This window comes from Narcine bancroftii, chromosome 2, assembly GCF_036971445.1.
Source record: "Narcine bancroftii isolate sNarBan1 chromosome 2, sNarBan1.hap1, whole genome shotgun sequence".
Lineage (NCBI taxonomy): Eukaryota > Metazoa > Chordata > Chondrichthyes > Torpediniformes > Narcinidae > Narcine > Narcine bancroftii.
In genome coordinates, this window is record NC_091470.1 from 109865691 (window position 1) to 109887790 (window position 22100).

General features: G+C 43.2%; 1 long non-coding RNA gene across 1 annotated transcript in view; it reads left to right on the forward strand.

Annotated features, from left to right (window-relative positions):
- Window positions 1-13957, forward strand: part of LOC138754143 (uncharacterized) — a 64861-nt gene extending 50904 nt beyond the window's left edge. The window contains exon 3 of the long non-coding RNA XR_011351573.1: window positions 13735-13957. This is a non-coding gene — a long non-coding RNA (uncharacterized lncRNA). The remainder of the gene's footprint in view (window positions 1-13734) is intronic.
- The last annotated feature ends 8143 nt before the right edge of the window (window positions 13958-22100 follow it).

The window sequence follows — 22100 nt, forward strand, 5'->3', positions numbered from 1 at the left end:
AGTGTATTTCCTTTCAACTTATCTGGTTTGTGTGAAAAAAAAATTATATAACATCTAAAAGTGTGGTGGTATTAATAGAAAGTGAAAAGGCTGGTATGATTTTTTTTTAATGGTATCTTCCATTCAATTCCATTAAATTCGTTGGTCAAGGTTAGCACTTGGGTTCCCCTGCAGCTATGAAATCTGAAGCTCAAGTCAGCCAGGAGCTTGCTCATTCAACGATGATTTTCTTTGCTCCATTTCTCCTGAAGTTGTCCCTTGTCAAAAGACTAGTGAGCTTTATTGCAGAGTGTCACATTAGGCCTCCTGGAGAGCAAGTCAATCGGCACCCGCACCATTCTGCTAATGTTCATTCACATGGCAGGGAGATTTGAAAGGGTTATCATATGAGGAACATTTGACAGCTCTCGGACTGCATTTGTTGGAATTTAGGAGAATGGGAGTGGTGGGTAATCCCATTGAAACATTTTGAAATTTGAAAGGCATGGACAGAGTAGATGTAGAAGGCAGGACACTCTAGAACAAGAAGGGACAACTTCAGGATTGAAGAAATGTGGAGAAATTTTGAGGGTGGTAAATCTGTGGAATTTGTTGGCTTGGGCAGTAGTGGAGGCCGCGTCATTGGGTGTATTTAAGACAGAGATTGATAGGTTCTTGATTGGCCAGGGCATCAAAGGTTATGGGGAGAAGGCCGGGCAGTGGAGCTGAGTGGGAGAATGGATCAGCTCATGATTAAATGGCAGGGCAGGATCGATGGGCCTATTTCTACTCCCATGTCTTCCTTATGGTCTTATTGAAATATCTGTCAAGGGCTTTGGATGAAAAATTGAATGAAACACAGCAAGGAGATATTGCAGATTCGTTAGCTGGTCTCACACAGAAATGATGCGTCAAAACACAGCTCAGCAAGTTAAATATTTGGCATTTTCCATCTGCGACAAGTGTGTTCTTTCACATGCTGCAATGTTCATTTTGAGGCAATTGATTAGGTTCAACTGTATGAGAATGCACTGGACAAGCATGGAACATATCGGATTTCTTCAGTCTCCCTCTGCTGATTGTTCTCACGGATGAATTGGGAGGGGTCCTGAAATTAACCTCAATGCCCGTTGGTGGGAAAATCAGCCAGAACAAGAATAAATCAATGACCAAAATTTGGGGGTTGCTGGCAAGTCCATCCTTTTTTGTCTGTGCCATAGGAGTGATCCTTTCCAAAATGCTCCTTGTCCACATTGATCCAACAAATTGGTTTGCTGGACCAATTAATTATCAACCATGTTTGATGAGGAATCTGGGGCCAGATTGAGGGTATCTTGGGTAATCTTCTTTCTTTGTGAATATCAGTGAACCATCTGGATTTTTATCGATTAGCTGACAGTTTACCTATACCGGTTTTTATTCTGAACTTCCCAAATATTCAGAGTGTATTTACTGAGTTTCTCCAGTAGTTTGTTTACTGATCCACAAGGTTGTGGTTCAACATGGGACGAAAGCATACAAATCCAGTCTGATTTACCAGGACGGTTCCGAAGGAGTGCTGCTCAGGAGGAGATGATGTTTTCTGGTTGGGATATTGAGTGTTGATTGTTCTCTCAGGCGGGTTCAAATCACGCAAGGTACCATTTTAGAAAAGAGAATAAAGGTGTTTCTGACATTACTGTTTGTGAAAACTGGCAAACATCTACAGATGTGAGGTGGAAAGTGTGCTGACCAGCTGCATCACGGTCTGGTATGGGAACACCAATACTCATGAGTGTAAGGGCTTCTAAAAGGAAGTGGACACAGCCCAGGACATTACAGGCAAAACTCTACCCACCATTGAGTACATCTAGAGGGAACGCTGCTGTCGGAGGGCAGCAGCAATTATTAAAGACCCACACCACCCAACACACGCTCTGTTCTTGTTGCTGCCATCAGGAAAGAGGTGTAGGCGCCACAAGACTCACACCACCAGGTTCAGGAACAGCTACTCCCCCTCCACCATCAGACTCCTCAACAACAAACTCAATCAGGGACTCATGTAAGGACTCTTGATTTTCTTTGCTCTCCCTGTATTACAGAATTAGTTTGTTTACATTTGTGATCTATTGATTGTACATCTGTGGTTTTCAACCTTTTTCTTTCCACTTACATCCCAGTTTAAGTAATCCCTACACTATCTGTGATTGCTTAAAGTGGGATGTGGGTGGAAAGAAAAAGTTTGAAAACCACTGTTTTAATTGTCCTTAATTGACTTGTCATGTGCACGGTTTCATCACTCCGAAGGAAATGGGCCAATGACAATTTTTCCCAAGCAAAATGTTTCAGTAACAATTGGGTCTAGAGCAGTGGTTCTCAACCCACTCACATATCACCTTAAAGCTTTAAAGAGTATTATAAAGTTGGTGGCACAGATAGCGATTTAGGGAATACATTCCAGAGCTGCCAATAATGCTGTGATTAAAATTGGGAATGTGTAAGATGCCAGTACTGTGGAGATCTCAAAGTCTTGCTTGACTGCAGGAGGTTATGGAAGAAGAGGACCGTCAAGGAATGATTTTGAGGCATTATCAGATTGAGACTCAATATGGGTCAGCTAGCAGGGGGTGATGGATAGAGCAAGAGTTTCAATGCCAAAGAGAGGGTGCAGAGGGGATTTACAAGGATGCTGCCTTGTTTGGAGAGCATGCCTTACAAGGATAGGCTGAGTGAACTTGGTCTTTTGTCCTTGGAGTAACGGAGGATGAGGGGCGATCTAATAAAGGTGTACGAATTGATGAGAGGTATTGACCTTGTGGATGGCCAGAGGCTTTTTTTTAACCAGGGCTAGAATAGCTAACAGGAAGGGCCATAGTTTTAAAGTGCTTGGGAGTAAGTATAGAGGGGATGTGAAAGGTAGGTTTATCACACAGCGTGTGATGGGTGCATGGAATGCACCGCTGACAACAGTGATTGAAACAGGTACAATAGGATCTTTTAAGAGACTATTAGGTACATGGAACTGAGGAAAATGGAGAGTTATGCCGTAGGGGAATTGAGGCCATTGTTAGAGTAGGTTATTGGGTTGGCATAACACTGTGGGCTGAAGGGCCTCTCCTGTGCTGTAGATTTCTATGTTTCATGAGTGTAAGGTTATGCATAATGGAGGTGAGTCAAGAGTGCACTCGAACAGTAAAGTCTAGAGGAATGAATGAGTATTTTAGCAGTAGCTGAGTGAGAAATGGTTAGAAACAGACAGGAGCAGAAATACTGCTCCAAATGAGACTAGTTAACACAGCACAGATTGAGGATGTAAACCAGAATGATGGATGTTGTTAATGAGAGGCTGAACATTTCAGGCATCTCATGATTATTACCCTTGGTTTTCATTAACACAAATGCTGTTGAAAAGTGTCCCAAATTCCCTAAGTTTATTGCACTTTGTAATGGTCTTAAACATTGCAAATGAGAAACATGATCATTGATTCAACTAGTTCAACTTTTTACAATTTGTGTGAACAAGAAATGATTTAAAGGGAGCTCGGATGAATCATTGCAGCTGCTTTGCAGTCATCTGGTAGCATCCTGCATGGATTGGGTCTGTAGGGCTCGAGAGCATGATTTGCAGTGAAGTTATCTGGAAAGCATTAATGAACAGGAGGGTGTCATGTATAGTAGGTTGAAGGAGAAATCCTAATAATTGATTAAAAGCAAAAACAGCTGTTTGAGAAAAAAAAATCTTGGAATTGGGAAACGTGTCAGTGGAATGAATCTAGCTTGTGAAGCAAAACCAGCCCCAAAACCATCAATTCAGACAGTCGCAGGAACATTATCAAACCACATTTGATAGCAAGATCGAAGGAAGTAAGGACAGGTGATCAAAGAGGATCTAAGGAGTAGGTTTGGATTCACCTATGAAGGGAGGCAAAAGGGAGAATTCTGAATTTTAAACAAGTTTAGAAAAGAATTCTAAAAATTGGTGATTTGATACAAAGGGCCAATTGCCAATGGTTCCAAGACAAAGAGAACTCAGAATTGGTCATGTTACAAATCATTGTATCATCTGTTTCAATGCATGAATTATTCCCAGGAACATTAATTCGATCGGCCTATACTTCATACTGAAATATCATAAACCTTGCTGCTGCCTATTCAGTGAAACACAGAAGTCTGTAGACGCTGTGATTGTAGTAAAAACACACCGCAAATGCTGGAGGAACTCAGCCAGTCTCACAGCGCCCAAAGGAGGTAAGGATAATATTACCGATGTTTCGGGCCTGAGCCCTTCTTCAACATATGAACAAATAGCAGGAGCAGGCAGGCATCTCAATAAAGACTGGGTGGAAAATGGGGAAGAATGGGAAGGGGAGGACCCTGCCTGCTTTTTTGCTTATACCTTGAAGAAGGGCTCAGGCCCAAAATGCCAGTTAAATATCTTTACCTCCTACAGACGGTGCGAGACCGGCTGAATTCCTCCATCTCTTCTGTTGACCCACTTTACATTCAACATTTTTCTATTAGAGCAAAATGTTTTTCATTCCTTTAATGTTTTTTTTCCAAATAAAATCCTTTGCCTAACTACATGAAGGATATCAATAAGATTGAAAGAGTGCACAGAGATTTACGAGGATGTTGCCAGGTCTTCAGGAGTTGAGTTGCAAGGAAAGATTAAACAGGTTAGGACTTTATTCCCTGGAGTGAAGAACAATAAGGGGAGATTTGATAGAGGATTAGAAGATTTTGAGAGGTATAGACAAAGTGGATGCGAATAGGCTTTTTCCACTTTGACTGGGGGAGATTTAAACTAAAGCAGGAAAGGTTTAGGGGGAACAGTAGAGAGCGGTGGGAGTGTGGATTGAGCTGCCATCTGGTGTGGTGAATGCAGGCTCGATCGTGTGTTTTAAGAATAAATTGAATAGGTACATGGATGGGAGAGGCCTGGAGGATTATGGAGTGGGAGCAGGTCAGTGGGACTCGGGTCAGTACAGACTAGAGGGGCCAAATGACCTGTTTTCTGTGCTGAGCATTCCATGGCTCTATGGACTACAGAAACACATTGAGCATGCATTTTAAATGTTGATTCATCAAGCTAAGAGTTATTTCATTGGGATAAACTGGACAATGATTGAGGAAATCTGATGAGAAATATCTGAGTTGGAACTTTTAGCCAAGTAGATTTTTTTATGTCCAGAAAACTGAAAATATTTTGCTTCAAGTTATCCAAGACTTTATGTTAAGCTTTGGAAAATTGGTTATAATTTTGTTGAGCGCTTTTGCTGGTTCATGTTATTATATTGAAGACACCCAGGCAGTAACTGGAGAGAGTACCTTTATGTCTGCCCTGAGGGCAGCATTGAGGAAGGTTGTCAGTGTATTGAAGATCTTTGTTCCAGTATAACATGATTATCCAACTGCACGAAAACCAACAAGGTCGGGTCAGATACAGCAATGAGCTCTCTGAACCCTTCTCCATTAACAATGGCGTGAAGCAAGGCTGTGTTCTCGCACCAACCCTCTTTTCAATCTTCTTCAGCATGATGCTGAACCAAGCCATGAAAGACCCCAACAATGAAGACGCTGTTTACATCCGGTACCGCACGGATGGCAGTCTCTTCAATCTGAGGCGCCTGCAAGCTCACACCAAGACACAAGAGAAACTTGTCCGTGAACTACTCTTTGCAGATGATGCCGCTTTAGTTGCCCATTCAGAGCCAGCTCTTCAGCGCTTGACGTCCTGCTTTGCGGAAACTGCCAAAATGTTTGGCCTGGAAGTCAGCCTGAAGAAAACTGAGGTCCTCCATCAGCCAGCTCCCCACCATGACTACCAGCCCCCCCACATCTCCATCGGGCACACAAAACTCAAAACGGTCAACCAGTTTACCTATCTCGGCTGCACCATTTCATCAGATGCAAGGATCGACAATGAGATAGACAACAGACTCGCCAAGGCAAATAGCGCCTTTGGAAGACTACACAAAAGAGTCTGGAAAAACAACCAACTGAAAAACCTCACAAAGATAAGCGTATACAGAGCCGTTGTCATACCCACACTCCTGTTCGGCTCCGAATCATGGGTCCTCTACCGGCACCACCTACGGCTCCTAGAACGCTTCCACCAGCGTTGTCTCCGCTCCATCCTCAACATCCATTGGAGCGCTCACACCCCTAACGTCGAGGTACTCGAGATGGCAGAGGTCGACAGCATCGAGTCCACGCTGCTGAAGATCCAGCTGCGCTGGATGGGTCACGTCTCCAGAATGGAGGACCATCGCCTTCCCAAGATCGTATTATATGGCGAGCTCTCCACTGGCCACCGTGACAGAGGTGCACCAAAGAAAAGGTACAAGGACTGCCTAAAGAAATCTCTTGGTGCCTGCCACATTGACCACCGCCAGTGGGCTGATAACGCCTCAAACCGTGCATCTTGGCGCCTCACAGTTTGGCGGGCAGCAGCCTCCTTTGAAGAAGACCGCAGAGCCCACCTCACTGACAAAAGGCAAAGGAGGAAAAACCCAACACCCAACCCCAACCAACCAATTTTCCCTTGCAACCGCTGCAATCGTGTCTGCCTGTCCCGCATCGGACTGGTCAGCCACAAACGAGCCTGCAGCTGACGTGGACTTTTTACCCCCTCCATAAATCTTCGTCCGCGAAGCCAAGCCAAAGAAAGAAAAATAATATTTACTGTGTGAAGTTGTTATTCTCAGTTTAAAAACAAATTCACTCCAGCTGTCTGTCATATTGCATAAAGAGTCTTTTAACTTCACAAGCAATTAAGGTGGGAAACACAGTAGAATAATCCTTTTTTTTAATTCTTGCACAAGCTCTGACTCAATTCTCTGGGAGCACTGGAGCCAGACCGAGAAATTAACTTTGATGACAATGTAGTTAACATGGTTAGTAAGTATGGGGATGGGGGTGTAGTGAATGGTGAAGAAGGCTATCTAAGGTTACCACAGGATCTAGATTAACTGGGAATGGCAGATGGAATTTAGATAAGAGTGAGGTGTTACATGCTGGGAAATTAAACCAGGCCATGATTTCTATGGTAAATGGTAGGGCCCTGGACAGTGATAGAGAATAGTGAATAGTGAGATCAAGGGGAAATTTAAATTGAAGTAATTCAATAAATTTAAGTTTAAATTTAGACATGTCGCACAGTAACAGGCCCTTTCGGCCCACGAGCCCGTGCTACCCAATTACACCCAATTGACCTACACCCATGGTACATTTTGAATGGTGGGAGGAAACCGGAGATCCAGGAGTAAACCCACATAGACATGGGAGAACATACAACTCCTTACAGACAGCACTGGATTCGAACCCCAGTCCCAATTGCTGGCACTGTATTAGTGTTACGCTAACTGCTATACTTCTGGTATAAAATTCTAGCATCAGGAATAATGACCACAAAATTACCAGATATTGATATAAAATGATTTGGGGAGTTTATTCTTCAATTCTTACCCAGTCTGGTATATCTATGACGAGATCAACTCGTGTATTTACTGTTAAATTCCCCTTTTCATCCACCAGCTGCTGATCGGAATTAGGGATGGAAGCGGTCAGTAACCAAAGCAAAAAGGAAAAATCCTGCGCAACTTGATCTTCTATGATCATTTTGTGCTGGTTTGAAAACACTGCAGGACTTTCAGAAGATTAAACAGATACTTTTAGGAACTCACATGTTGAATAGTACTTACTGTTACATTCTACAGTCCAGCACTTACTACAGGATCCCACCACCAGACACGTTTCCTTCTCCTTCCCTCTTGGCCTTCTGCAGGGACCGTTCCCTCCACAACTCACTCGAGCACTCATCCCTCCCCATCCATCACACCCCCGACACCTTCCCTGTGCCCGCAAGAGGTATAACACTTGCGCCCACACCTCCTCCCTCACCACCCTCCGGGACCCCAAACAGGCCTTTCAAGTGAAGCAACACTTTACTTGTACATCCAGAGGACTTATTTACTGCATCTGGTGCACCCTTTATGGCGTTCCCTACATCAGAGAGACTGGTCATATTTGCTTTGCTCACCGATTGCTTTGCTCAGCATCCCCGCTCTGTTCGCAACCATAGTGACCTCCCAGTGGCCAACCATTTCAATTCTGAGTCACACTCCCGCACTAACATGTCTGTCCATGGCCTTGTATACTATCCCACCCTGACCACCCTCAGATTGGAGAAACAACACCTTATTTTCTGTCTGGACACCCTCCAGCTTTAACATCGACTTGTTTGCTTTCCATTAAACCTGCTTGTTTTCCCCCCACCCAGCCATCTCACTCCTCCCATTGCTGCTATCCCCTCCATCCTTTCTCCACCTATCATCTCCTACCTTTTCCACCCCTCCCCCCACCCCCACTTTTTGTCCGGACACCTGCCAGCATTTTCTCCTCCTTTGACGAAGGGGTCTAGCCCGAAACATTGGTTCTGTATCTTCATCTTTGCTACTGTTTGACCTGCAGAGCTTCTCCAGCATTTTGTTTTTTGTTGAATAGTACTAGTTATCATGAGAAATGCTACCTGAATATAGCTGGAAAATCATTCTGTGTATATTTTACATTTCATTTGAAACAATTTAAAATCAAGTTTACTCAGAGATGGGGGATTGGCAGTGTGATTAAAAATGGTTATTTCTTTTTCCTGATAAGCGCATTTTAGGCTCCATTTGTCAAAGGAATATTTTTAAAGCCAATTAAAAGAAGAACTTTATAAGGATACCTTTTTAAATTAATTCATTGCAGTTTTAGATTCAACATATGGAACTGAATTTGAGCAGAGACCCTCCTTAAAAAAATCAATACACTTTTCAAAACTAGCAGAGGTTTGCGACTGATTGACAATTGAACCCGATATGGAAACTCTACACCATTCCCTGCCCACCACCCTCCCTACACTGTTTATCATTTGTAGTAAATGCAAAGTCAAAATAAATTCCTTTCAAAATTTACTTCTGCAAGGTTATGGTGGTGTCTTAAGGAAGCAGCCTTCTATCCTCAAGGACGCCCATCACCCTCTTCACTTCGCTACCATCGGGAAAATGGCCTGAAGACGAGCACTCAGCGGCACAAGGACAGATTCTTCCCCTCTGCCATCAGATTCCTGAATCAATAATGAACCACAGACACTGCCTCGCGTTGATTTTTGTAAGGTGGTTTACATAAATGTTTGCGCTGTGATGCTGTGTCAATGCAACGGATTTCGTGACCTGTTCATGACGACAAATTCTGATTCTGATTTTTAAAAATTTTTCTCACTATGAACCATATTGACCAAAATACACACAGACATTTCCCTCTTGAATATACACAGTGTTATTTTCTCCCCTTTTCCCCCTCCCTTTCCTCCCTCCTTCACCCCCCCTCCCCACCCACTCAACATTCAACATATATGATACATTAAACCCATTAAACAATGTCATCACACAATGAAAATAAACAAGAAATTTGTGTCATCTACTTTTACATAATGGGTCAGTTCATTTCGTCTTCTTCTCCTTCTGTCATTTTAGGTGGTGGAGGTCCGCAGTAGGACTTCTCTGTTGTGTTCCATGTACAGTTCCCATATTTGTTCAAATACTGTGATGTTATTTCTTAAATTGTATGTTTTTTTTCCAATGGAATACATTTATTCATTTCTATGTACCATTGCTGTACTCTCAGGCTATCTTCTGATTTCCAGGTTGACATAATACATTTTTTTTTGCTACAGCTAAGGCTATCATAATAAATCTTTTTTGTGCTCCATCCAAATCGAGGCCAAGTTCTTTACTTCTTATTACTTAGAAGAAAGATCTCTGGATTTTTTGGTATATTGCTTTTTGTGATTTTATTTAATACCTGATTTAGATCTTCCCAAAACTTTTCCACTTTCTCACATGCCCAAAGTGCATGTACTGTTGTTCCCGTTTCCTTCTTACAGCGAAAACATCTGTCTGATACTGTTGGGTCCCATTTATTTAACTTTTGGGGCGTGGTGTATAGCCTGTGTAACCAATTATATTGTATCATGCGTAACCTCGTGTTTATTGTATTTCTCTTAGTTCTGGAGCATAGCTTTTCCCATGTTTCATTCTTTACCTTTATGTTTAGATCTTGTTCCCATTTTTGTTTGGGTTTACAGCTTGTTTCCTCGTTCTCTTTCTCTTGCAGTTTGATGTACATGTTTGTTATAGATCTTTTAATTATCATTGTGTCTGTAATCACATATTCAAAATTTCTTCCTTCTGGTAACCTCAGCCTGCTTCCCAATTTGTCCTTCAAGTAGGTTTTCAATTGGTGGTATGCAAACATTGTACCGTGAGTTATGCCATATTTGTCCTTCATTTGTTCAAAAGATGTATAACCATATAACCATATAACCACTTACAGCACAGAACAGGCCAGTTCGGCCCTTCTAGTCCATGCCATAGCAAATCCCCACCCTCCTAGTCCCACTGACCACCACCCGGTCCATACCCCTCTAGTCCCCTCCTATCCATGTAACGATCCAGTCTTTCCTTAAATGTAACCAATGATCCCGCCTCAACCACGTCTGCTGGAAGCTCATTCCACATCCCACCACCCTCTGCGAAAAGAAATTTCCCCTCACGTTCCCCTTATAATTTTCCCCCTTCAATCTTAAACCATGTCCTCTAGTTTGAATCTCCCCCTTTCTTAATTGAAAAAGCCTATCCACATTTACTCTGTCTGTCCCTTTTAAAATCTTAAACACCTCTATCAAGTCCCCTCTCAATCTTCTACGCTCCAGAGAAAAAAGCCCCAGTCTGCACAACCTTTCCCTGTAACTCAGACCCTGAAATCCTATCAGCATTCTCGTGAACCTTCTCTGCACTCTCTCTATTTTGTTTATCTTTCCTATAATTTGGTGAACAAAACTGTACACAGTACTCCAAATTTGGCCTCACCAATGCCTTGTACAATTTCATCATAACTAATAATAATTTATTTCCCGGAAAACAATTTTCTATTCTTTTGATCCCTTTTCTCTCCCATTCTCTAAAGGAAAGGTTATCTATTGTGAAGGGGATTAGTTGATTTTGCGTCAATATTAATTTTGGTAGTTGATCATTTGTTTTTTTCCTTTCTACGTGAATCTTCTTCCAAATGTTGAGCAGATGGTGCAGTACTGATGAATTCCCATGTTGCACCAGCTTTTCATCCCACTTATATAGTATATGTTCAGGTCCCTTCTCCCCTATTTTATCTAGCTCTAACCTGGTTCATTCTTGTTTTTCCCTTGTTTGATATTCTGATTCTGACTTGAAGTGCAGAAGAATCTTTCTCAGTGACAGCCCTTTTAAAAAATTGTAATAATTGGCAATATCAGTAACCTTAGGACTCATTTAAAGTTTGGTGCCAAAAGATCCATGAAAGGCCACAAAGCAAGTTGTGTAATTTTTCGAACAAACGGTGATCAAATTGTAAAAAGACAGGACACCAGGAGTTATGAAATTTCTTGACTTAAGGTTTCATTTGCAAATCCAAGGGAAAATAAGCCTCTCACCTGCTGTTGCCAGTCACTGCAGAGCAGCTGCTTGCGGTTTCCTGCACGATCCCAGTGGAGCATCGAGGCCCATAATTTACACCTGTCGGCAAACCGCACCAATCTCTGTTGCAGCACTTCACTCCACCTTTCAGATCCGGTCAGCTCTTTGATTATTATATTTGTCATTATCCTGAGCAAATTCCACACATTGAACGGTGGTTTCTGTTCTCATAGTCACAAAATTTGTTGTCTTGCGGTGGCATTAAAGTGCAAATATTTCTAAAAATTATATTTAAAGATAAATAATTGAATGCAAATATAAGAGAAAATGAGGTGGTGTCTGCGGTTCACTGTCCATTCAGAAATCTGATGGCGGAGGGGGAAGAAGCTGACCTTGTGCCGCTGGGTGCTCGTCTTCAGGCTCTTGCACCTCCTTCCTGATGGTAGCAGCGTAAAGCAGGCATGGCCTGGGTGGTGGTGGTGGTGGGGGGGGGGGTCCCCTGAGGATAGAGGCTGCTTTCTTTAGGCACCACCCCTTGTAGATGTCCTTGATGGGAGTGAAGACTGGTGCCCGTGGTGGCACTGACCAGGTTCACAACTCTGTAGTTTTTTTTTCCAGTCCTGTTCATTGGCACCTCCAAACCAGAGAGTGATGCAAGCAAGTTGGAATGCTCTCCATGGTAGAAATTTGCAAGGGTCTTCAGTGACCCTCCAAATCTCCTCAAACTCCTCACAAAGTATAGCCGCTGGTGAGCCTTCTTCATGAGCTTGGTTTCTTTTTGTTTATGTCTCGGTTCTGCCTTAAGCATGTAACACTTCTCTAGATGCTGGGGAATCACTTGCATTCATTAGGTCCTCCAAAAACTCATTGACTGCCAGAAATGTTTCAGCTATGAAGTCATAAAACCACACAGAACAAAAGTCGTGAAGAAAGCACGTCAGCACCTCTACTTCCTCAGGAGGTTTGGTACAACATTGGAAAACTTCTACAGATGTGTCACAGAAAGTATGCTGACCGGCAGCATCATGGTTTGGTATGGCGGCATCAATACCTCTGTGTGTGAAGTCCTGCATAAGGTCATGGACACAGTCCAGGACATCACAGGCAAAACCCTCCCCACCATTGTGAACATCTACAGGGAATGTTGCCATCGGAGAGCAGCAGCGATCGTCAAGGATCCACACCACCCAGCACTGTTCTCACTGCTACCATAGGCAAAGAGGTAGAGGTATCACAAGACTCGCACCACCAGGTTCAGGAATAGCTGCTTCCCCTCCACCATCAGACTCCTCAACAACAAACTCAATCAGGGACTCGTTTAAGGTCTCTTACTTTGCAGATTATTTATTATTGCATACTTATTTTCTGTAATACACATTTCTTTCTTTGTTGACATTCCTCTCTTTTGTATATATATCTATTTTGAGTTCAGCTTTTTGCATGACCGATAAGTAGAAATTCTGCCCAGCCCACAGGAAAAAGAATCTCAGAGTTGTATGTGATGTCATGTATGTACTCTGACAATGAATCTGAACTCTTGACTTCTTTGGGAACACCAATTTTTGTCTGACCCTCAAGCTCTCATTTACAGTAATCCCACCTTAATCCCATTTTTATTTTCCCTATGATCTGCCCACTCGCTGCAGATTCCACCACCCAACTTCACTAGAGGCAATTTACAATGACCACTAACTGACCACTAATGATGTGGAAGGAAGATGGAGTACCCAGAGAAAACCAACATGCTCACAGGGTCAGGATTAACCCTGGCTGCTGCAGCTGTGAGCAGCACCTCCACTAGCTGCACCTCTGTGTTGCCCCAAGAGTTGAGATGTTCAGGCATTTAGCAGCCTATTGGACCATCTGATGTGCCTTCCAGATTTTGCTTCCTCAGGATATATTCCTGCAGTGGCAGTTGAAAACTGGGAAAAAACATGGAAATGCAATTCCCACTATCACCCTTTACTGTGTAAAAATGGTGGACACATTTATTCACTCCATAACATTAAGCAAATGCCTTTGTGCCTGAATGCATGTCTCTGTGCACTAAAGAAATTTGATAGATTACACTGAACAATGAAGATTTGACTTCCTGAACACTTTTGGAATTTTGTAATGGATTTTGAGCTGCTGATCATAAAAATCACCTTAACGTTTTCCTATCATATACTTTTTCTTAGATATAACTTATTTTTGTAATTTCTTGACATTTTATATCTATTTCAAACATACAACACCTTGAAGTGCAACATGTCATTGAAACTTCTGCATTCGTCCTTAGACTTCTTCCCTGCTGATCTTGGTGCAGTCAGTGACCAACATGGTGAAAGGTTTCACCAGGACATTGCGACCATGGAAAAGCGGGATCAAGGCAACTGGAATTCATCAATGCTGGCCGACTATTGTTCGATACTGACAAGAGAGGCATCAGATGTTGAGTACAAAGTAAAATCAGCGGGTAAACATTTTTAGGTCGGTTGAACTAATGCAATGTGTCAGCATCATTATCCGATTAAACATGTTAAATTCAATAAAAGTTCATGTAATGTTTCTCCAACTTCCTATATGATACAGTAAATCTGAAATTATCTTTGTGTTCAACTAGAAGTTGTCTATCAAAAACCCCATTTTTTTTTTCAGAAAGCAAACCTTCTGTAAAAAAAAAAAAAATTGTTGCTCAGTTATAGGAGGATGGGATTTGAGTTGGAATTCGGAGAATAGAGGGATCTTGAGGGACGTGGTCAAAGCACAGAGCTAACAATAATCTTGCTGAATGGTGAAGCAACCTCAAGAAGTTAAACAGTGTTCTCCTGGTTTTATCTTTTAGATTCCTCTTGCTGCACTAAAGAATATATGGCAAAAGCAGTGTAGACAAGATAGAGCAGTATATGCAAAGGTGTATTACAAGCACAGTCAACAGGATCCTATTGCAGCACCAGCAAACCCGGGTTTGTGTCCGGTGCTGTCTGTAAGGAATTTGTACATTCTCCCAATGACCTGGATCAGTTTTCCCTGGGTTCTCCCATTTTCTCTCTCCCTCCAAAATGTACGGGGTTGCAGGATAATTGGTGTAATTGGAAGGCACGGGTTTAGATGGCCAGAATCGGTTTCTACCGTGTTGTAAACAAATAAAACTTTATGAGTCATGAAACATGACACATCACATTAGGGTCCACAACATTATTCAGAAGGTCAGCTACTTCCTCCATCTTTCCCCACATTAGGGTCCACAACATTATTCAGAAGTCAGCTACTTCCTCCATCTTTCCCCACATTAGGGTCCACAACATTATTCAGAAGGTTAGCTACTTCCTCCATCTTTCCCCAAATTAGGGTCCACAACATTATTCAGAAGGTCAGCTACTTCCTCCATCTTTCCCCACATTAGGATCCACAACATTATTCAGAAGGTCAGCTACTTCCTCCATCTTTGCCCACATTAGGGTCCACAACATTATTCAGAAGTCAGCTACTTCCTCCATCTTTCCCCACATTAGGGTCCACAACACTATTCAGAAGTCAGCTACTTCCTCCAACTTTCCCCACATTAGGGTCCACAACATTATTCAGAAGTCAGCTACTTCCTCCATCTTTCCCCACATTAGGGTCCACAACATTATTCAGAAGTCAGCTACTTCCTCCATCTTTCCCCAAATTAGGGTCCACAACATTATTCAGAAGGTCAGCTACTTCCTCCATCTTTCCCCATATTAGGGTCCACAACATTATTCAGAAGGTCAGCTACTTCCTCCATCTTTCACCACATTAGGGTCCACAACATTATTCAGAAGTCAGCTACTTCCTCCATCTTTCCCCACATTAGGGTCCACAACATTATTCAGAAGTCAGCTACTTCCTCCATCTTTCCCCACATTAGGGTCCACAACATTATTCAGAAGGTCAGCTACTTCCTCCATCTTTCCACACATTAGGGTGCACAACATTATTCAGAAGGTCAGCTACTTCCTCCATCTTTCCCCACATTAGGGTCCACAACATTATTCAGAAGGTCAGCTACTTCCTCCATCTTTCCCCACATTAGGGTCCACAACATTATTCAGAAGTCAGCTACTTCCTCCCTCTTTCCCCACATTAGGGTGAACAACATTATTCAGAAGTCAGCTACTTCCTCCATCTTTCCCCACATTAGGGTCCACAACATTATTCAGAAGGTCAGCTACTTCCTCCATCTTTCCACACATTAGGGTGCACAACATTATTCAGAAGGTCAGCTACTTCCTCCATCTTTCCCTACATTAGGGTCCACAACATTATTCAGAAGGTCAGCTACTTCCTCCATCTTTCCCCACATTAGGGTCCACAACATTGTTCAGAAGGTCAGTTACTTCCTCCATCTTTCCCCACATTAGGGTCCACAACATTATTCAGAAGTCAGCTACTTCCTCCATCTTTCCCCACATTAGGGTCCACAACATTATTCGGAAGGTCAGCTACTTCCTCCATCTTTCCCCACATTAGGGTCCACCACATTATTCAGAAGGTCAGCTACTTCCTCCATCTTTCCCCACATTAGGGTCCACAACATTATTCAGAAGGTCAGCTACTTACTCCATCTTTCCCCACATTAGGGTCCACCACATTATTCAGAAGGTCAGCTACTTCCTCCATCTTTCCCCACATTAGGGTCCACCACATTATTCAGAAGGTCAGCTACTTCCTCCATCTTTCCCCACATTAGGGTCCACAACATTATTCAGAAGGTCAGTTACTTCCGCCATCTTTCCCCACATTAGGGTCCACAACATTATTCAGAAGTCAGCTACTTCCTCCATCTTTCCCCACATTAGGGTCCACAACATTATTCGGAAGTCAGCTACTTCCTCCATCTTTCCCCACATTAGGGTGCACAACATTATTCAGAAGGTCAGCTACTTCCTCCATCTTTCCCCACATTAGGGTCCACAACACGATTCAGAAGTCAGCTACTTCCTCCATCTTTCCCCACATTAGGTTCCACAACATTATTCAGAAGGTCAGCTACTTCCTCCATCTTTAACCACATTAGGGTCCACAACATTATTCAGAAGGTCAACTACTTCCTCCATCTTTCCCCACATTAGGGTCCACAACATTATTCAGAAGGTCAGCTACTTCCTCCATCTTTCCGCACATTAGGGTCCACAACATTATTCAGAAGGTCAGCTACGTCCTCCAATTTTCCCCACATTAGTGTCCACAACATTATTCAGAAGTCAGCTGCTTCCTCCATCTTTCCCCACATTAGGGTCCACAACATTATTCAGAAGTCAGCTAATTCCTCCATCATTCTCCACATCAGGGTCCACAACATTATTCAGAAGGTCAGCTACTTCCTCCCTCTTTCCCCACATTAGGGTCCACAACATTATTCAGAAGGTCAACTACTTCCTCCATCTTTCCCCACATTAGGGTCCACAACATTATTCAGAAGGTCAGCTACTTCCTCCATCTTTCCGCACATTAGGGTCCACAACATTATTCAGAAGGTCAGCTACGTCCTCCAATTTTCCCCACATTAGTGTCCACAACATTATTCAGAAGTCAGCTGCTTCCTCCATCTTTCCCCACATTAGGGTCCACAACATTATTCAGAAGTCAGCTAATTCCTCCATCTTTCTCCACATCAGGGTCCACAACATTATTCAGAAGGTCAGCTACTTCCTCCATCTTTCCCCACATTAGGGTCCACAACATTATTCAGAAGTCAGCTACTTCCTCCATCTTTCCCCACATTAGGGTGCACAACATTATTCAGAAGGTCAGCTACTTCCTCCATCTTTCCACACATTAGGGTGCACAACATTATTCAGAAGGTCAGCTACTTCCTCCATCTTTCCCCACATTAGGGTCCACAACATTATTCAGAAGGTCAGCTACTTCCTCCATCTTTCCCCACATTAGGGTCCACAACATTATTCAGAAGTCAGCTACTTCCTCCCTCTTTCCCCACATTAGGGTCCACAACATTATTCAGAAGTCAGCTACTTCCTCCATCTTTCCCCACATTAGGGTCCACAACATTATTCAGAAGGTCAGCTACTTCCTCCATCTTTCCACACATTAGGGTGCACAACATTATTCAGAAGGTCAGCTACTTCCTCCATCTTTCCCCACATTAGGGTGCACAACATTATTCAGAAGGTCAGCTACTTCCTCCATCTTTCCCCACATTAGGGTCCACAACATTGTTCAGAAGGTCAGTTACTTCCTCTATCTTTCCCCACATAAGGGTCCACAACATTATTCAGAATTCAGCTACGTCCTCCATCTTTCCCCACATTAGGGTCCACCACATTATTCAGAGGTCAGCTACGTCCTCCAATTTTCCCCACATTAGTGTCCACAACATTATTCAGAAGTCAGCTGCTTCCTCCATCTTTCCCCACATTAGGGTCCACAACATTATTCAGAAGTCAGCTAATTCCTCCATCTTTCTCCACATCAGGGTCCACAACATTATTCAGAAGGTCAGCTACTTCATCCCTCTTTCCCCACATTAGGGTCCACAACATTATTCAGAAGTCAGCTACTTCCTCCATCTTTCCCCACATTAGGGTCCACAACATTATTCGGAAGGTCAGCTACTTCCTCCATCTTTCCCCACATTAGGGTCCACAACATTATTCAGAAGGTCAGCTACTTCCTCCATCTTTCCCCACATTAGCGTCCACAACATTATTCAGAAGTCAGCTACTTCCTCCATCTTTCCCCACATTAGGGTCCACAACATTATTCAGAAGGTCAGCTACTTCATCCATCTTTCCCCACATTAGGGTCCACAACATTATTCAGGTCAGCTACTTCCTCCATCTTTCCCCACATTAGGGTCCACAACATTATTCAGAAGTCAGCTACTTCCTCCATCTTTCCCCACATTAGGGTCCACAACATTATTCAGAAGGTCAGCTACTTCCTCCATCGTTCCCCACATTAGGGTCCACAACATTATTCAGAAGTCAGCTACTTCCTCCATCTTTCCCCACATTAGGGTCCACAACATTATTCAGAAGTCAGCTACCTCCTCCATTTTTCCCCACATTAGGGTCCACAACATTATTCAGAAGGTCAGCTACTTCCTCCATCTTTCCCCACCTTAGGGTCCACAACATTATTAAGAAGGTCAGCTACTTCCTCCATCTTTCCCCACATTAGGGTCCACAACACTATTCAGAAGACAGCTACTTCCTCCATCTTTCCCCACATTAGGGTCCACAACATTATTCAGAAGGTCAGCTACTTCCTCCATCTTTCTCCACATTAGGGTCCACAACATTATTCAGAAGGTCAGCTACTACCTCCATCTTTCCCCACATTAGTGTCCACAACATTATTCAGAAGGTCAGCTACTTCCTCCATCTTTCCGCACATTAGGGTCCACAACATTATTTAGAAGGTCAGCTACTTCCTCCAATTTTCCCCACATTAGGGTCCACAACATTATTCAGAAGTCAGCTACTTCCTCCATCTTTCCCCACATTAGGGTCCACAACATTATTCAGAAGTCAGCTGCTTCCTCCATCTTTCCCCACATTAGTGTCCACAACATTATTCAGAAGTCAGCTGCTTCCTCCATCTTTCCCCACATTAGGGTCCACAACATTATTCAGAAGTCAGCTACTTCCTCCATCTTTCCCCACTTTAGGGACCACAACATTATTCAGAAGTCAGCTACATCCTCCATCGTTCCCCACATTAGGGTCCACAACATTATTCAGAAGGTCAGCTACTTCCTCCATCTTTCCCAACATTAGGGTCCACAACATTATTCAGAAGTCAGCTACCTCCTCCATTTTTCCCCACATTAGGGTCCACAACATTATTCAGAAGGTCAGCTACTTCCTCCATCTTTCCCCACCTTAGGGTCCACAACATTATTCAGAAGGTCAGCTACTTCCTCCATCTTTCCCCACATTAGGGTCCACAACACTATTCAGAAGACAGCTACTTCCTCCATCTTTCCCCACATTAGGGTCCACAACATTATTCAGAAGGTCAGCTACTTCCTCCATCTTTCCCCACATTAGGGTCCACAACATTATTCAGAAGGTCAGCTACTACCTCCATCTTTCCCCACATTAGTGTCCACAACATTATTCAGAAGGTCAGCTACTTCCTCCAATTTTCCCCACATTAGGGTCCACAACATTATTCAGAAGTCAGCTACTTCCTCCATCTTTCCCCACATTAGGGTCCACAACATTATTCAGAAGTCAGCTGCTTCCTCCATCTTTCCCCACATTAGTGTCCACAACATTATTCAGAAGTCAGCTGCTTCCTCCATCTTTCCCCACATTAGGGTCCACAACATTATTCAGAAGGTCAGCTACTTCCTCCATCTTTCCCCACTTTAGGGACCACAACATTATTCAGAAGTCAGCTACATCCTCCATCTTTCCCCACATTAGGGTCCACAACATTATTCAGAAGGTCAGCTACTTCCTCCATCTTTCCACACATTAGGGTGCACAACATTATTCAGAAGGTCAGCTACTTCCTCCATCTTTCCCCACATTAGGGTCCACAACATTATTCAGAAGGTCAGCTACATCCTCCATCTTTCCCCACATTAGGGTCCACAACATTGTTCAGAAGGACAGTTACTTCCTCCATCTTTCCCCACATTAGGGTCCACAACATTATTCAGAAGTCAGCTACTTCCTCCATCTTTCACATTAGGGTCCACCACATTATTCAGAAGTCAGCTACTTCCTCCATCTTTCCCCACATTAGAGACCATAACATTATTCAGAAGGTCAGCTACTTCCTCCATCTTTCCCCACATTAGGATCCACAACATGATTCAGAAGGTCAGTTACTTCCTCCATCTTTCCCCACATTAGGGTCCACAACATTATTCAAAACGTCAGCTACTTCCTCCATCTTTCCCCACATTAGGGTCCACCACATTATTCAGAAGGTCAGCTACTTCCTCCATCTTTCCCCACTTTAGGGTCCACCACATTATTCAGAAGACAGCTACTTCCTCCATCTTTCCCCACATTAGGGTCCACAACATTATTCAGAAGGTCAGCTACTTCCTCCATCTTTCCCCACATTAGGGTCCACAACATTATTTAGAAGTCAGCTACTTCCTCCATCTTTCCCCACATTAGGGTCCACAACATTATTCAGAAGTCAGCTACTTCCTCCATCTTTCCACACATTAGGGTGCACAACATTATTCAGAAGTCAGCTACTTCCTCCATCTTTCCACAAATTAGGGTCCACAACATTATTCAGAAGTCAGCTACTTCCTCCATCTTTCCCCACATTAGGGTCCACAACATTATTCAGAAGTCAGCTACTTCCTCCATCTTTCCCCACATTAGGGACCACAACATTATTCAGAAGTCAGCTACTTCCTCCATCTTTCCCCACATTAGGGTCCACAACATTATTCCGAAGGTCAGCTACTTCCTCCATCTTTCCCCACATTAGGGTCCTCAACATTATTCAGAAGTCAGCTACTTCCTCCATCTTTCCCCACATTAGGGTCAACAACATTATTCAGAAGTCAGCTACTTCCTCCATCTTTCCCACATTAGGGTCCACAACATTATTCAGAAGGTCAGCTACTTCCTCCATCTTTCCCCACGTTAGAGTCCACAACACTATTCAGAAGTCAGCTACTTCCTCCATCTTTCCCCACATAGGTGTCCACAACATTATTCAGAAGGTCAGCTACTTCCTCCATCTTTCCCCACATTAGGGTCCACAACATTATTTGGAAGGTCAGCTACTTCCTCCATCTTTCCCCACATTAGGGTCCACCACATTATTCAGAAGGTCAGCTACTTCCTCCATCTTTCCCCACATTAGGGTCCACCACATTATTCAGAAGGTCAGCTACTTCCTCCATCTTTCCCCACATTAGGGTCCACAACATTATTCAGAAGTCAGCTACTTCCTCCATCTTTCCCCACATTAGGGTCCACAACATTATTTCGAAGTCAGCTACTTCCTCCATCTTTCCCCACATTAGGGTCCACAACATTATTCAGAAGGTCAGCTACTTCCTCCATCTTTCCCCACATTAGGGTCCACAACATTATTCAGAAGTCAGCTACTTCCTCCATCTTTCCCCACATTAGGGTGCACAACATTATTCAGAAGTCAGCTACTTCCTCCATCTTTTCACAAATTAGGGTCCACAACATTATTCAGAAGGTCAACTACTTCCTCCATCTTTCCCCACATTAGGGTCCACAACATTATTCAGAAGGTCAGCTACTTCCTCCATCTTTCCGCACATTAGGGTCCACAACATTATTCAGAAGGTCAGCTACGTCCTCCAATTTTCCCCACATTAGTGTCCACAACATTATTCAGAAGTCAGCTGCTTCCTCCATCTTTCCCCACATTAGGGTCCACAACATTATTCAGAAGTCAGCTAATTCCTCCATCATTCTCCACATCAGGGTCCACAACATTATTCAGAAGGTCAGCTACTTCCTCCCTCTTTCCCCAATTAGGGTCCACAACATTATTCAGAAGGTCAACTACTTCCTCCATCTTTCCCCACATTAGGGTCCACAACATTATTCAGAAGGTCAGCTACTTCCTCCATCTTTCCGCACATTAGGGTCCACAACATTATTCAGAAGGTCAGCTACGTCCTCCAATTTTCCCCACATTAGTGTCCACAAC